The following is a 16,647-nucleotide window of genomic DNA, read 5'->3' as shown; positions in this document are numbered from 1 at the left end:
GTACGAAGTTAGTGTGCTTGATGACGTCAACTATGTGCTCAGACACGCCAATTGATTCACTTGGTTTGTTTTACTTTGCTTTTCTGCCCCTTTTGGATAATATCAATGATGAGGATAAGTGATGGTATGACATTGATGAAGGGACACTCACCAAAGACACCCATGTCCATACAGGGATTCAAACTCGGTCCTCTGACGTCAAAGCGCGCTGTGTTATCCACTGCACTATGCAGGCCAGCGCTGTTTGAGTTTATCTTTATAAAAGTGTACTTTATGCACGAACAGGCGAATTGAGACTGGACCTACAGTTCAAAGTGAGATCCGAACCACTACGTGTCTCCACATGGTATCGAATCCCGGATCTCTTGATTTCAAGGCAATGACGTTACCATCACTGCAACAGGGACGTCAGGAGGCGGGCAAAGACTATTCGGATATGGACCTACAGTTCTAATGGGTAATCGGAAAACTCTACCATGTGTCTTCACTGGTTATCGAACCCTTCACCTCTTGATTACAAAGCGACAGCGTTTTCCAGAGACGGTGAAAAACAAGACGCCTCAACTGGTCTCTGGAAACATCATATTATGTAACCGTTTAGTAGTATCGCAGCATCCCAACAGATGTATCTACCTTAGTCATCGTTCAGATACATTTCTAATAGTTGAGTTGGTGTTTTAGTCCACTTTATGCACAGTAAGGCTAATCGGGACTGGACCTACGGTTTAAGGTGGGATTCCAACCACTGTGCCATGTGCCTTCAACATTTCTAATAGTGTTACAGAATATTACCCTGGCTGTAGGTACAGGCGCCACAGCATCGCTAGTCTGCAATAAGCAGTCCAGGACGTACTAAGTGAATGTCTCAGTCACTAATATTACAACAGGATCTGTTTACTCTCAATCAGAGCTGAATATTACAGGTAAAACATTGCTTAAACAATACAACAAAAAATATGGAGATGACAGGGCCGTCGGTTGTACAATTGGCAGAGCTATGATACGGTATGGTCAATGTTGAATTATACACTCAAGTTTAGTTTCGTTTGATTTGAGCTATAAGTCCACTTTATGTACAGAAGGCTAATCGGGACTGGACCTACAGTTTGAAGTGTGATCCGAACTGGGACCCCATGATTCCAAGGCTACGACGTTACAACTACGCCATCGGGGAGGCAGTATATACTCAAGTTTCCACACAGTTCATCCCTTGTTGGTGCCAAAACGTAAAGCTCTCAATTCTTGCTTATTGCTTCCTGAACCGCCCTGTATATGCCGTATGTGACTGGCTAAGATAAACTCCGAGGAGTACATCACTGACTGGGGAGTATGTGGTCACGTGACTTCATCGGTGCACTGGGCCATATATTGAAGTCAAATAGCCGTGTTTACTAAAGGGAGTTGTTGTCCATATGACCACAACGTCCTCCTAATTAAACCATGTTTATGGGGTAAACCGGACGGGCTAGATCCTCCAGTTCCCGTGGCAAATTGTTTTAGTGACGAACGACCGTTTGGTCTGCGAGAACATTCATCAACAGAGGTCGTTGGGGGCTGTGTGTTATGCTGCCACGCCCCTTGCGAGACGGCGGCAGGTTAACCAATCATATGTTGCGTGTTGCTGTTTTTGCATATTTTTTAAGTCTACTTTATACAGAGATAAGATAATCGGGACTGGACGAACAGTTTCAAGTGTGCTCGGAGCAATTATGTGCCTCCACGGGTATCAAACTCGGGATTATAGGGCTATTTCCACTACACCATCGAGGAGGAACTTGAACTGAATTTTTGTTTGATTGGTCTATTTTGTACCATTTTTGCTACTCGTGATGATGAGGATTAGTGATAAAATGATGAAATTGATGAAAGGACACCCACCAATGCCCGGCATGGATTTGAACTTAAACCCCTGCATCGAAGTCTACTGTGCTAACCACTTCGCCACGGATATTGGCTGAATTTTTGTGAATGCATTTGTATATTAAACGTATGGTAGGTGAGTCAACACTAAAGGCGGCGGAAAGAGCTTTAAACCTTGTTCGGTGGCTGAGTGGGCTGAGCTGTTACTTCGCGATTTCGCATCCTAAGCTTAACATTTCAAGTCCCGTGGTTGATATTTTTTTGTGGTTCTTCACGTCACTTTTCTACCCATCTAGGATAATTGCGACGGTGAGGGATGAATGTTAATTTGATTAAATTGATGAAGGGATATACACAAACGTTGATGCCTTAACCATGTTTTGAATCTGGAACAACTGACTTACTTCCTGGTGCAATAGGGTAAGTACTCCACAGAAGTTGACGTGTTGTGTTGAATAAGGGAAATACCAATAGAAGCAACTTTTAAATGAGAGCCGCGATGGTCCAGTCGGAATGGAGACTGACTGTCTTGTGGGAGATCCGTGAAATTGGCATCAATACACTATTGCTCTCTGAACGAAAGTAGACCAGTCAAGGTCACGCGTGTTCGGAGCTTCCCCTTGCCTCCTCCACACCCCTGACCAACCAGGGCTGCCACGCTTGTTCTGAGCTGCCCAGCCGACATTTCGCGCGTGGTAGCGGTTGATTTCATCTGGTGCATTATGTAAGGGTTATTTGGTTGCGTATTCATTATGAATGATATTGAGGAGCAGCGTCCTATGTGTGGTACATTAGCAGGTGGAAGTAATGGTGAAGTACGTGCCTGCCTAACGGACATTAAAAACGGGAGCGGTGGAATAACCGCGAAAGGGATTAATCGCCAAACTGACTACGCGCGAACTGAATAAACGCGAAGGAATAAGTGCGAAATGGAATAAAAGCGAAAGGAAGAACCGCGAAACAGATTAATGGCGAAACCAAAATTGAACACCGCATCAACCGCGAAAGGAACAAATGCAAAACAGATTTAGCGCGAAATGAAAATTGAACACCGGATCAAACCCGAAAGAAACAACCGCGAATCGGATTAAGCGCGAAACCAAAATTTAACACCGGAACAAGCGCGAAATAGATTAAGCGCGATACGAAAATTCAACATAGGAATACGCTCGATAGGAATAACAGCGAAACGGATTAATCGCGAAACCAAAATTTAACACCGGATCAACCGCGGAAGGAACAAATGCGAAACGGATTTAGCGCGAAACGGATTTAGCGCGAAACGAAAATTAAACACCGGAAAAAGCACGAAAGAAGCAACCACGAAATGGATTTAGCGCGAAACCAAAATTTAACACCAGAACAAGCGCGAAATGAATTAAGCGTGAAACCAAAATTGAACACATAAATAAGCGCGAAAGGAACAACCGCGAAATGGACTAAGCGCGAACGGAATAAGAGCGAAGGAATAAGAGCAAAAATATTAAGCGCGAAATGGATTAAATGCGAGCGGGATAACGGCTAAGGAATACGCGCGAAAGGAACCACAACGAAACGTATTAACCGCGAAATTTTCACTTTCGCGCTTAATTCCTTTCGAAGTAGCTCTGGCGACCCTTAAAAACCATACTTTTCTCTCAACCATGTTGGGAGAAGTGTATAGCATAGAATGGTGCTTATTTTGATTAATAAAAGTTTACTTCCACCGAGTTATCCTAGCTTGAATTTTCATTACCAAATTAGACATTTCATGTGCAACAACCTAATATTTGGTCAATCTCTTCCATCCATCTGCGTCTGCATCCCCTTCATGTGTAAATCTTTCAGCATGGACCGCTCAACTTCTCCTTCCCCTCTTCTTAATGGCCATTTGAATTCTTCCGCGACAAAGATTAAGCCAAGGTCTTCATTACGACTGGAGCCCGCTCATGCGACAATTGCCTGTATCGGTGTCCGGCGGTTTCTAGATTCCAGTTCCGCTTCCGCTGGAACTCTCTGGAAGCGCTGGACAATGTCTTCTGTAGCCTCTGTTACACAGCCGCTTATTACAAATTGCTAAACATTATCAGCTAACAGCCACATAGAGGCACCATATAGGCCTAAGTAATTGTCATGTGAATGTGCTATGTAAAGTGGTTAGTAGAGTCTCCGGCTTCCTGTAAGTGTTACATCCCAGCATTATCGTGTTACCCCTCGCTCTATTCTTAAAATATTTCTATTAACTATTTTTCTCATCCATTGTATATGTACGCCTCTATCCTATATATATCATCTTTCTCTCTGATATCTTAAGATCTTCCTATTTTTCTCGCGTATGTGTACCCATACAGGGGGGCCCATATTTGAAAAATATTGTTTTTTTTCATAAATCTTCCCTTATCATGATATTGACACACACCAATAGCGCACATTTTTTTTAAAAAAGTGTTATTTATTGATTTCAAAACGCACTTCACCACGAATCACAGTTACAAATATATAACAATACTAATAACAATAACATGCTCCAAGAAGTGAGAGGCTGAACAGCAAGCAGTACTAGATATTCTGTTGGATCATCAGCGTCAAATGTCCTTCCATTGTACAATCAACTTCAAAAGTTGTTGCACACTCATAACAGGGCAAACCGTGTTACGGTACATGCCAATCGGATTTTATACCACGTCAGGAAATAATTCTCAAATAGTGAATAGATGTCTTATAATGCTATGAAGCAAGTCATAGAGAAGATAGCGAAACTTGTCGAGACGAGACCGAGACCGAGACCGAGACACAGAGAGCCGAAATACTGTCTCTCAGACTCTCGGTTTCGCTCGAGACTTTGGTACCATATTTAAAAAATATAGACCAACATTTACTTGACTATTCCACTTCTGCGAACATACCAAGCAGGTCTACACTGATTATTTATTTTTATCATATATTTTGTTTACAGTAATTACAAAGTCATTTTATTAATTCCAATTGTGAGTCTGTACTGCGTTGTTCCATACACCGAGATAACGTCCAAAGAAAACCTCCAATAGGATGAAGTTATTAAGAAAAGTATTTATATGTTAATGGACTCTAAACGCTGTCAAAGTCTGTGCGCTGAAACACCATATATATTGGTACACTACATATAGTACATCGAGACTAGAATGAGACGGATGTTTACAAATCGGGACGAGTCGACTCATCCCTTTTCGGTGTCATGTCTACACTGAACATCGTGGAACTATTGCAACTGATTCATACTATTGCGCAACACGTGATGCTTCCTACCTCTGCTTTACTCTGGGAATGGACTGGCACGGCAATTAGAATAAATTCACGGTGAACTTTTCTTATCATGTGATCTCATTTTATAAAGCGAAACAGTAACATGAACAACAAAGTACTCGTGTATATATATATATATTCACACACACACACACACAATATATATATATATATATATATATATATATATATATATATATATATATACATACACACACACAAACAGAAGAATCTTCCGGAATATGGCAGAGATGTTAGCTGTACTTTTCAACGACAGATGACAGTCCTTTCTAAATCGTAAAACTTCGATTTGGTAAGATAAATGTATAACGATGAACAATGTGTGGTAACTGTCTGATATCGCCCGAACGGATTTCTTCAAATTTACAGGAGAAACTACTTACTGAAATCACTTTCTGTATCATTGTCGAGGTTTTACGAGGTATTTTCTTTTGCGGAAACTAAAAACTTCACCATAGAATGCTGCAGAACAATAAATAATCAGTTTTTACGTAAGGAACCTGCATCTTCTGTATCATTAGGCCGTTGTTTCCATTATGTACGTGCAGATGGCGCGAGCGTCGAGAGTCACACGGTCTCGGCAGTGTTTCCAAACGTGCCTTTTTTTTACGAGAATTTTTTTAAATGTTTTTTTCTTAACTATGCTTACCTAACCTAACCAAACGTAACCTAACCTAACCTTGCCGGAAATGGTTCGTGGGGCTATCGTGAATGGTTTTTGGGGCTATACGTCAATGGTTCGTGGTGCTATCGTGGATGGTTTTTGGGGCTATCGTGGATGGTTTTTGGGACTATCGTGGATGGTTTTTGGGGCTATCGTGAATGGTTTTTGGGGCTATCCGTCAAAGGTTTATGATGACATAATAAACACGAAAGTAGGTATTTTTCGGTTAAGAAGGTTGAAACACTGCATACCCACTCCAAATCGACAAAACACAAGCACGACTGCACGCCATATTGTCTGTTACCCAAGCATAACAAGCAACACTACTAATGACTTGTAATATGAAAAGTTGGCACTATTTTATGGAAAAAGGCATAAAGAATCTTCCGCAATGCAGAATATGTAAGTATCAATGCTGAAATTAAGGAAATAAACAAGTGAGAGGTGTTCGGGTCTTATCAGACAAGTACCAATTGTGCTCTTTCTGCATAATTTGATATTTATGGACTACAATATTAAGTGTCCGATCGTTTCAAGTATTTCATCATTCTCCTAATTTAATACACACATGCATCGTAACACTTCTAAATATTGAAGTTTCAATACCCTACAATAAGTTATCTCCACAGTGGAGAATAGTCTATTTTTGCTCCGGCCAAAACACTTTATCCTTCCCCAACACGCAATACTTACGCTTGCGAACACAGGGGAAACTGTGGTTCGATCCCCGTTATGACTATCTCGGGTAAGAAATTTTCTGGCAAGATTCATGCACAAGTTGGTATCTTGGGTTCACCAAGCCTCTCGGCGTGTACCTGAGGATGATCCCTTTGGGAAAAGGCGGCCGGAGAATGGTACTGATCACATCTCTACACCCTCTTTCATGGCAAGATACAAAGCAGAAAAGAAGAGTTTCACTCGCTGCACTGAACCTACAGGGAAGCAATACCTGGGTCCCTTGATTACAAGGGAAACATTTGGGAATATAAGCAAGTAGTGGTACTGATACTACGGACAGTGCGAGAAAGTACGAGCTCCTTTCTAGCAGCTTTGGCCATATTTAAAACTTGCTCAACATGCTCATATGGGTTTTTGCTCAAGTGTGGAGCTCTTATAATTCAAGATTTTTGTAAAAAATGCCCTCGGGAATTTTTCAGAAAGTACGAGCTCCTCAGATTGATTTGTGCATACTTACAAAAGTTGCATCAGCCAGATTTTTGTCAAAAATTGATATATTTTTGGCCACACCAGAAATTAAGCAAAAACCCATACATACACACACATATTTACTTCTAGTTTAAGTTTAATTGGACCCCAGGCTCAATTTGCTTATCTAATATTAAAACAAAACAATATGCAGAGCCTACCTCTAGAATTGCTTCGTATTTCCATGTTTCTCCTCTGTGGCAATGTGCGCAATTCCCGAGACGGTAGTATTGATTTTTTTCCTCAGCGCCAGTATTTACAGAAATTTCCGAATATTGCATCAGCCAGTATTGTGAGACTGACTGAGGGGAACAGACGTGTTGATACAGTGCTTCTCATACTTACAGGTTTAAATTCATATTGAACAATATAAAATCTGATATTTGTTGTAATCCATTCATATTTAGAGTCAAGCTTATATTTGTCCTAGCCGGTTATACATAACAAGGTTATTGCTATTCAAGATATGCATGTTCGTGCAGGCATTTGCGCCGGGTCAGTGTGAATGATTTTCCACTTGTGGGCTATTGGTTTTACAACCTGTCATAAGATTAATATTAATCCATAGAGATTAGATTTGAATCCCAGGAAATTTTATATAAATACCAAAACCAAAAATATTAAGTGTATACACTCATATATACATATACACATACAAATCACAGTGCTGAACCCAACTGATATTTTTTATTCAGTATAAAGTTTTGAATTGAATCCCGGGAAACTGTATATAATAAACAACAGCAAAAATGCCGAATCAAAAACATTGTAATCAGTGCAATAAAAATATATCCAGCTCTAATTGGGCCAAGCATCAAAAGATTTGCAACCCAGACAAATACAAAATTCCCACAAAAATTTGCCCCAAATGCAATAGAAAATATAACATGGAATATTTCACATATAAACATAAAGATACTTGCTCTGCACAACCATCAACATCTGGTCTGAAAAGAAAGCACGAAGCACCTCTTAATGCCAGAGCAGCAAAACAGCCACGCCATGCACCCATCTGCAGCAGTTTTAACGGCCAATTAAGAGATCACCGGTTTGTATCAGAGCCAAGATGTGGCATTGAGAATTTCTTGAACAATATAAATTCTGATCTGCAGGCAATTCTAAATGCACAAAATGGCTCTTATAAGCTATCCCTCAAATTGTTTGTACAATATAAGAAACCAAATGGCACAAAATTTACACAGCCCCACATAACAGAAACTGTACCTGTATATTCAAATGCAAATTCAGACACAATAATAAGCAGCTTGATAAATCAACTGAATATTAAACACTCTGAATTTGCGGCAAAAGAGTCCGGATGGAGTCTATGCGGTTCATCACACAAGTTATATGTTCATATTTCTGAATTCAGCCCATTACAAGGTTCCACTTATCTGCCATTACCTGCCAATATCAAAAACAAAAGAGCCGTGGTTAACATAAAAAATGCCGACCAGAAATGCTTTTTGTGGTGTATATTAGCTGCTTTGTATCCAGTTTCAAGGAATCCTGAGAGAATAACTTATTACAAACAGCATGAACATGATTTTGACGATGTAATGGAGGGTTTGGATTATCCAATGTCAGTTCAGAATATTGACAAATTTGAAAAAAAGGCCAGGCACATCAATGGCAAACAATTATCTATTAATGTATTTATTTGTTCTACTGGCAATTGCCCGATAGATCCTCTTAGAATCAGTACAATTGATGATGAATCTGCTATTCCGATTGATCTGCTCTTAATTGAAGGAGATGGCACTTATCATTACACTCTGATACATAATCTTGAAGCTTTAGTGAGAACACAACTAGACAAAACTCATACAATATTCAAGTTGTGCAGAAGATGCTTAACTGTATTTGATGGTCAAAAAATGGTGAAAGGGGTTCGTGAAAAAAATGCTGAAATTGCCAAAAACAAGTTAATTGAACATCTGAAATACTGTGGCAACCATAAACCTGTTCATATGGTGATGCCCAATCCAAGTGAAAATTGCAAATTCAAAAAGTTTGAAGCCTTGTTGGAACACCCAGCATTTATTGTCTGTGATTTTGAATCGAATCTCAAATCTCTTGCATTCTGTAGCCCAGATCCAGAAGAATCCTCAACTACACCGTACCAGCAACATGAACCTTCCAGCTTTTGTTGTGTGGTTGTACAGGGTGGTGTTGTTATTAAAGAATATTCATACAAGGGACCAAATGCCGTCAAAGAATTTGCACATAGAATAGAAAATGTGTGCCGTGACATAGCATCTAACATCTTATTAATATCAAAACCTATGTTGCCTTTAACAGAGGAACAGATTGAGGATTTCAACAATGCAGAAAAATGCCCGGTATGTGATTCTGAATTTTCAGATACAAATATCAAGGTGAAACACCATTCTCATACAGATGGTAAATTCTTAATGGCCCTGTGTAATAGCTGTAATATTAAGATCAAGAGACCAAGATTTATCCCCATATTTTGCCATGGAGCATCCAATTATGATTTCCATCATCTGATCAGGTACGAGGGGTTTGAGAAGCAGAATTTAAATATTTTAGCTGAAAATGATGAGAAATATATATCTATTAGCAAGATAATTAAAGTTGATGGTGTTCCTATTCACATAAGATTTCTTGATTCTTACAGATTTTTACCTGCTAGCCTGGCTACACTGGCCTCTCAATTATCTGATGATCAATTCAAAATCACATGTGCTTTGTTTCCAAATCTGGACCTGAAATTAATTAGGCGGAAGGGTGTATATCCATATGACTATGTTACAGATTTTTCTAAATTTGATGAGTGTTCCCTGCCACCACAAGAAGAGTTTTATAGCAAAATCAGAGGATCTGGAATCAGTGATGAAGATTATCACCATGCCAAATTGATGTGGAGCAATTTAAAATGCAAGACATTTGGTGATTATCACATGGCATATTTAAAACTTGATGTTACTCTCTTAGCTGATGTATTGCAAGCATTCAGAAAATCTTCGATGCAAAATTATAAACTGGACCCAGTGTATTTTTTCAGTGCCCCGGGCCTAGCATGGTCTGCAATGTTTTTGAACACCAACATGCAATTGGATTTGATCCCAGATCAAGATAAGTACTTGTTTATGGAGAAAGGTATAAGAGGAGGGATGGTGCAATGTTCCCAGAGATATGCTAGAGCAAATAACAAGCATATGCCTGATTATGATCCAGCACGGCCATCAAATTATATACTGTATGTAGATGCCAACAACCTCTATGGTCACGCTATGATGCAAAAACTGCCATATGCAGAGCTTGAGTGGGTTGAAGATTTCAATATTGATGATCTTAAGGATTTTGATGACAGTGAATATGGCCTCTTCTTAGAGGTTGATCTGACAATTCCAGATAATTTACACAATAAATTTTCTGATCTGTCCCCAATTCCCGAGGTTCAGTGTTCACCTGGTTCTAAACAGAAGAAGCTCATGATGACCCTGGAGCCAAAACAGGGATATGTCATATATTACAAAAACCTACAGTTCCTGATGAAACATGGTGTTCAAGTGACCAAAATTGGCAAAGTTTTGAGGTTCAGGCACTCAAGATGGTTGAAACCATACATTGATACAAACACAGAGCTTCGAACATCTGCAAAAAGCGAATTTGATAAGGGCTTGTTTAAATTGATGGTGAATTCAGTGTATGGCAAAACTATTGAAAATGTCAGAAAACATAGTGATGTTAAATTAAATACTGACCCCAGCCGGAGCAAAAAATTGGTTGCAAAGCCCAACTTCAATTACAGAAGAATTTATGATGAGCACATGGCACTTTTCAACATGATGAAAACAAAGATCAAATTTGATAAACCTATTTATGTAGGGGCTGTGATATTGGAATTGTCCAAATTACATATGTTAATATTGTATTATGAGGTGCTGAAACCTTTTTATGGTGATCGTGTAAAATTATTGTACATGGACACGGATAGTTTTATTCTTGATATTCAAACAGAAGATGTTTATCAAGATATGTCACAGCCTGAATTGTTTCAATACTTTGATACCAGTGAACATACAAGAATTCAACACCACCACAACAAAAAGGTGCCTGGCAAGTTAAAAGATGAGACACTTGGTGATGTTATTGTGGAATTTGCTGGGTTAAGTGCCAAGATGTACAGTTTTGAAACATGTAGTGGTGCTGTTGCCAAAAAAGCCAAGGGCATTGGCAGAGTAACTGTTGAAAAAGATCTCCAATTTGAAGATTATAAAAATTGCATCAAATCACAGAGTTCAATTAGAACATCAGAAAATAGAATTCAGAGTGAGAATCACTTGCTGACTTCAAATATTGTAACAAAAGTGGCCCTGGACCCACATGATGACAAGAGATGCATTTTGTCATGTAACATACATACTTTACCTTGGGGGCATTGTGATTTGAAAAATGGGAAACAATGCCCAATTACAGAGCATGATTTGAAATAAATAAACATGCCTATGAACTTATTTGGGTTCAAGAAACAGGCTGTTATGGAGCTGCCCACACCACAACCCTCTTCTGATATGCTGTCTAAACTGAGTGGCTTGTTAATTATTCATCTGAACAGCATACTTACAGAAGTTGATGATGAAACAGGCAAAATATTGTACATATTTAACAATAATTTAAATCACTACCAATTACCTGTAGGTGGGCAATTGCAATTTATTACAACCCCTGAGGGTGATGTCAAGATTTCAGTAGGGAGAAATATTTACAGAATTAAGCACTCAAACATGATTTCTGGCACTGTATATACTGTTTCTGCTGGTGACTGCTTATATATTGAGGTCCCGGGATCATATGACAAGCTTATACCCTTTTTTATAGAATTAAGAATCAGATATTCAATAATAAATAACCATTAAAACAAAAATGCCTAATGATATATTTGGCCATACAAGGCACGAAGATCACAGTGATGAGATTTTGATGCTTGATGTCAGAGTCAAGAAATTAAGAAGTGATTTACAAGCTTTACAAACCACACTCAATGCCAGTCTTCAATTAGAAATTACAAATTTGCAATCACAATGCATGGACCCTCTTCTTAAAATTGACTCAGAACTCAAAGTGCTGCTTCAGAAATATACTGATTTGGCAACATTAGATAATTTTCAAAGTTTGGAAGAGGCTGTAGCAGCTCTTCAAGCCAAATTTAAGACCCAGGCTAACAACTCTGAGCAATTGAAACAACAATTGGAAGAGCAAATAAATAATGTCCAGGCACAGCTCCAAACAATTGTCAAAAGCATAAAATCACAGGAAGACTTTGATCTAGTGATTTCCACTCTAAAGGAACAGATTCAGTCACTCCAGATACCTAATCTGGATCCTCTGAACAATGCCATAGCCGAGGTTAAAGAAAAAATTGAGACACTTGAAAATTTTATGAACAACTTGCCATCTTCTGATGCTTTGAATGCAATAACTCGGAGTGTAGCAAATATTAAGCTGCAACTTGAAACATATGAAGATTTTGGAAAAATTCAAAGTACCATAACCCACCTTGAGGGTACCATAGCAGCAGTGCAAAGTGATTTGGCAAATGTACTAGAATCCAGATTGCCCGGGATTGTAGACACTCTTGTAAGTGTCCAGGAACAGATCACAAAGCTTGAAAACCTCAACACTGAATCTGAACTATCTCATTTTCATCACTTGATCGATGATATCCAAACAAAACTTGAAATTTTACAACAATCCACACCCTCTCAGGCAGATATAGCCCTGCTCCAAAATGCTATGCAAAATGTGGCTGATGCTTCTGAATTAAATACAGTAAAATTGGCACTTGAGTCTTTGCAAAATACAGTATCAAATCTTCCTACATCACAGGAACTTAAAAATATTAAGAGGGCAGTGAATCGCATATTGAAATCAGAAGATATCAAGAATATCCAAGCAGAGATCAAACAACTCACTCAGACAGTGGCCACTCTACCAACCAATCAACATATTAATGAACTGCATGCCCTGTTTGAGGATATCAGAAGACAGGTCCATGATCTTACTGCTCAAAATTCAAAATTGGCAGTTGTTGAAAATTTGCAACAAATTGTAGCTAATATCAAGCAACAGCTAGGAACCATGGAATCCAATCAAGCAAATGCCCTGTCTGTTTTTGCCACCCAGCTACAGGAAATTGTGCAACAATACAAGAAACTTGTTGTGGACATAAAGATCAAGCCAGGCCACGATGATGTTGTTAGGACCATCAATGAACACCTTGAATCTGTAACAAGCAGATTGCTCACAGCAGAAAAGGAAATAACAGGCATAATCGAGAATCCTAAACATACAGTAATTCTTGAATTGTACAGCATCCCCAACAAAGAATATGATTCACCATTTACACCAGGTGGCAAAATATATATGCTATCCCCTGCACAGTTTTATTACCAGTTTTTTGTTGGGGGCACATTGAGACCAATCAAGATCAAATATTGGCATCAGCCACAGGCACACCACTACCCCACCTTATCAATAACAAATGCTGATAACAAACCAAAAATCACCAGTGTAGAGTTAGAAGATTTTACAGACCCCAATACATTAGAAACAGCCTATGTTGAAGATGATGGATCTCTGGAATTTAAAATACAAATAGGAGACAAATTATATTTAGAAAATCCTGTAGTATCAGCTGCTGAACACCCAATAGTTGCAATATTCTTGTTTACATATTATGTCTAGACAAATTATTGTTGATGAATTACACAGACAAGCCCGACATAATTATAAGAGACTGCCAGTAGTCACAAAGGGCATAGATGATTTATGGCAGAGCGACTTGATTGAAATGGCAAGTGGACAGCTGAAAAACTTAGACAAAATCAACAAGGGCTACAAGTATCTACTCACTGTCATAGACACATTTTCAAAATTTGCCTGGGCTGTGCCACTCAAATCCAAGACTGGAAAATGTGTTACAGAAGCCATCAGGACAATCATCAATCAGAGTGGAAGATCCCCGCGCTATTTGCAAACAGATAATGGCAAAGAATTTTATAATTCAGTGTTCCAACAATTTATTAAAAGCCAGGCAATAAAACATTATTCGAGTTACAGTGATCTCAAGGCCTCAATTGTAGAGAGATTCAACAGAACCTTAAAAAATCTTATGTATAAACAATTTACACTTCAAGGTAATTATAAATGGATTAATATTCTTCCAGAACTTCTACATAAATATAACAACTCTGTCCATTCCACAATCAACATGAAACCCTCTGAAGTAACTTCATCTGATGAGCAAAAATTGATCAGCACTGTTTATTATCCTAGATACCAGCCAACAACAAGAAGGGCCAAATACATGGTGGGTGATCAAGTAAGAATCAGCAAATATAAGCACTTATTCAAGAGAGGTTTTACAAGAAACTGGAGTACAGAATTATTTACGGTAGTTCAAGTTAAACCCGGGACCCTTAACACATATATAATAAAAGATCACCGAGGAGAAATTCTCAAAGGCCGATTCTATGAACAAGAGCTCAGCAAAACTAAACAGCCTGACACATATCTCATAGAAAAAATCATCCGCAGAAAAGGCAATAAGTTACTTGTCAAATGGCTAGGTCATCCGGAAAACAGCTGGATCGATGCAGACAAAGTGATAATATGAGCACCTGGGATGTTATAAAGAGGCTGCCAGAACCTGAACAGCAGATTAAGATAAATGGAGTGCTGCTACCTGATAATATTAGGTGTCTTATTGTTGGGCCATCTGCTTGTGGTAAAACTACACTAATGGTTGATAATTTTTTATTGGCACCCAACTGGTTAGACTGGAAAAACAGGCACTTGTATGTCTTCTCTAAGAGCTTGGAACAATTAAAATATCAGCAGCTGATGAAGCTATATGATGGATTGGATATTGCCACTTTTGAACCAGATGTTAAGCCACTTCATGAATGTCTCGATAATTCTGTTGTTGTGTTTGATGATGTTATACTGGATAATCAAAACAAGGTTAGAAATTTCTTTACACAGGGCCGACACAAAAACATTGATTGCTTCTACCTGGCACAGACTTTTTCAAAAATACCGAAGCAACTGATCCGAGACAACAGCAATTTTATATGCGTGTTTCATCAAGACCATACCAACCTCAAACACCTACATGATGAATATGTAGGTGGGGACTTGAGCTACAATAATTTTTCCAAGTTTTGCAGCAAGTGCTGGAATCAAGACAGCTATGGGTTTGTCACAATTGATATGACAAGAACACCTAATACTGGAAAATACAGAAACAAAATCAACGATTTTCTAGACGTTGAAACATATATAAATAACCATGAAACGACCAGTCATTGATGATCTTAAGTTAAGAGATTATCTTGTAAAAAGATTTAAGGGATGGAAATCAGAGAACCGGGGAATTTATGAAAAACACAAACAAACAGAACAGCCTGTAATTGATGCTATTAATAATTTAGGTAAGAATATCAAAACTGTTACAGAGCAGAATCAAGATTTGATCACAGAGCTTGTACCTGTAGCTGCCAGGAACATATTAGATTATCCATTCACACCACTTTCCAGTATTCATACACCTAGTCCTGTTGCTCCTAGAAGAATTGAGGCTAGTCAAGATCCTATTGAATTGGGTCTTCTTGCTCAAAAATATTTAACCACACCTAAAGACAACAAAGATGAGGTGTTTGGCTTATATGCTGACACAGAGCTTGACGGCAGCATCATTCATAGAATTGGCAATTTCAGAGTAACATTTATGGGAGATGATATAATTGTATATTCAGAATCTCGTCTCGGAGAAAAAGGTGCTTTTGTTAAGTACCCCGGCACACCTGGGTTGTGGGAACTAATGACTAGGAAGAGACCTGGCAGCTACACAGATCAAGATTATGAACATTACAAAGAAATATTAATAAAATCAGATGCTCTATACCAGAACAATGATCCCACACAAAAAAGAGTCAAGTCTAGCAGTGGGGCAAAATACAATAATTTAATCAAGCCCATATGGTCACAGATCAAGACTGGCAGTGGAATCAAACAATACAACACCCTACCGAAAGAATTTGTGTGGGTTGATGATGTCAGGAAACTTGTAGATAGGTTATTGGTGATAGCTGGGGAGGAAAATGCTGGCAACCACAATTTTTACAATGAAAAGGTTGGAATTATGGACATGATAAGCACAAAATTGTCTAATTTTATAGTGAATGACCCTAAGGGGATTGGATATCTCATAAAAATTATTAATACTCTACCGCCTAAATTTTGGAATATTTCTGAGGGTCGGGGTCTTGTTAATGACATTATAAACAAGCTGCCATTTGAACTACACATTCCAGGCTATCAGTATTGTGGTCCAGGCACAAAATTGGATCATAGATTAAACAGAGGTGATCCTGGTGTAAATCCCCTAGATGCTGCTTGTAGAGACCATGACATAGCATACAACACACATTCTGATCTTGACAAGAGACATGTTGCAGACAAGAAATTAGAAGAGGCTGCATTTGGTAGATTTGTAAGCAAAGATGCTTCTTTGAGTGAGAGAATATCAGCATTGGGAACCACCATAGCTATGAGCACCAAACAAAAACTGGGGTGGGGGTTGTGAATATATATATAATAAACCT

At 38.7% G+C, this 16,647-nt stretch overlaps 1 protein-coding gene across 1 annotated transcript in view; it reads right to left on the bottom strand.

Moving 5' to 3' along the window:
• Nucleotides 1-16,647, bottom strand: part of Nlg2 (Neuroligin 2) — a 1,033,488-nt gene that overhangs the window by 684,057 nt on the left and 332,784 nt on the right. The window lies entirely within an intron of this gene.

The sequence above is a fragment of the Lepisma saccharinum genome, chromosome 3 (assembly GCF_977018435.1).
Source record: "Lepisma saccharinum chromosome 3, izLepSacc3.1, whole genome shotgun sequence".
Classification (NCBI taxonomy): Eukaryota; Metazoa; Arthropoda; class Insecta; order Zygentoma; family Lepismatidae; genus Lepisma; species Lepisma saccharinum.
Note: the sequence above shows the minus strand (reverse complement) of the source record. Positions and strands in the feature narration are given on the sequence as shown.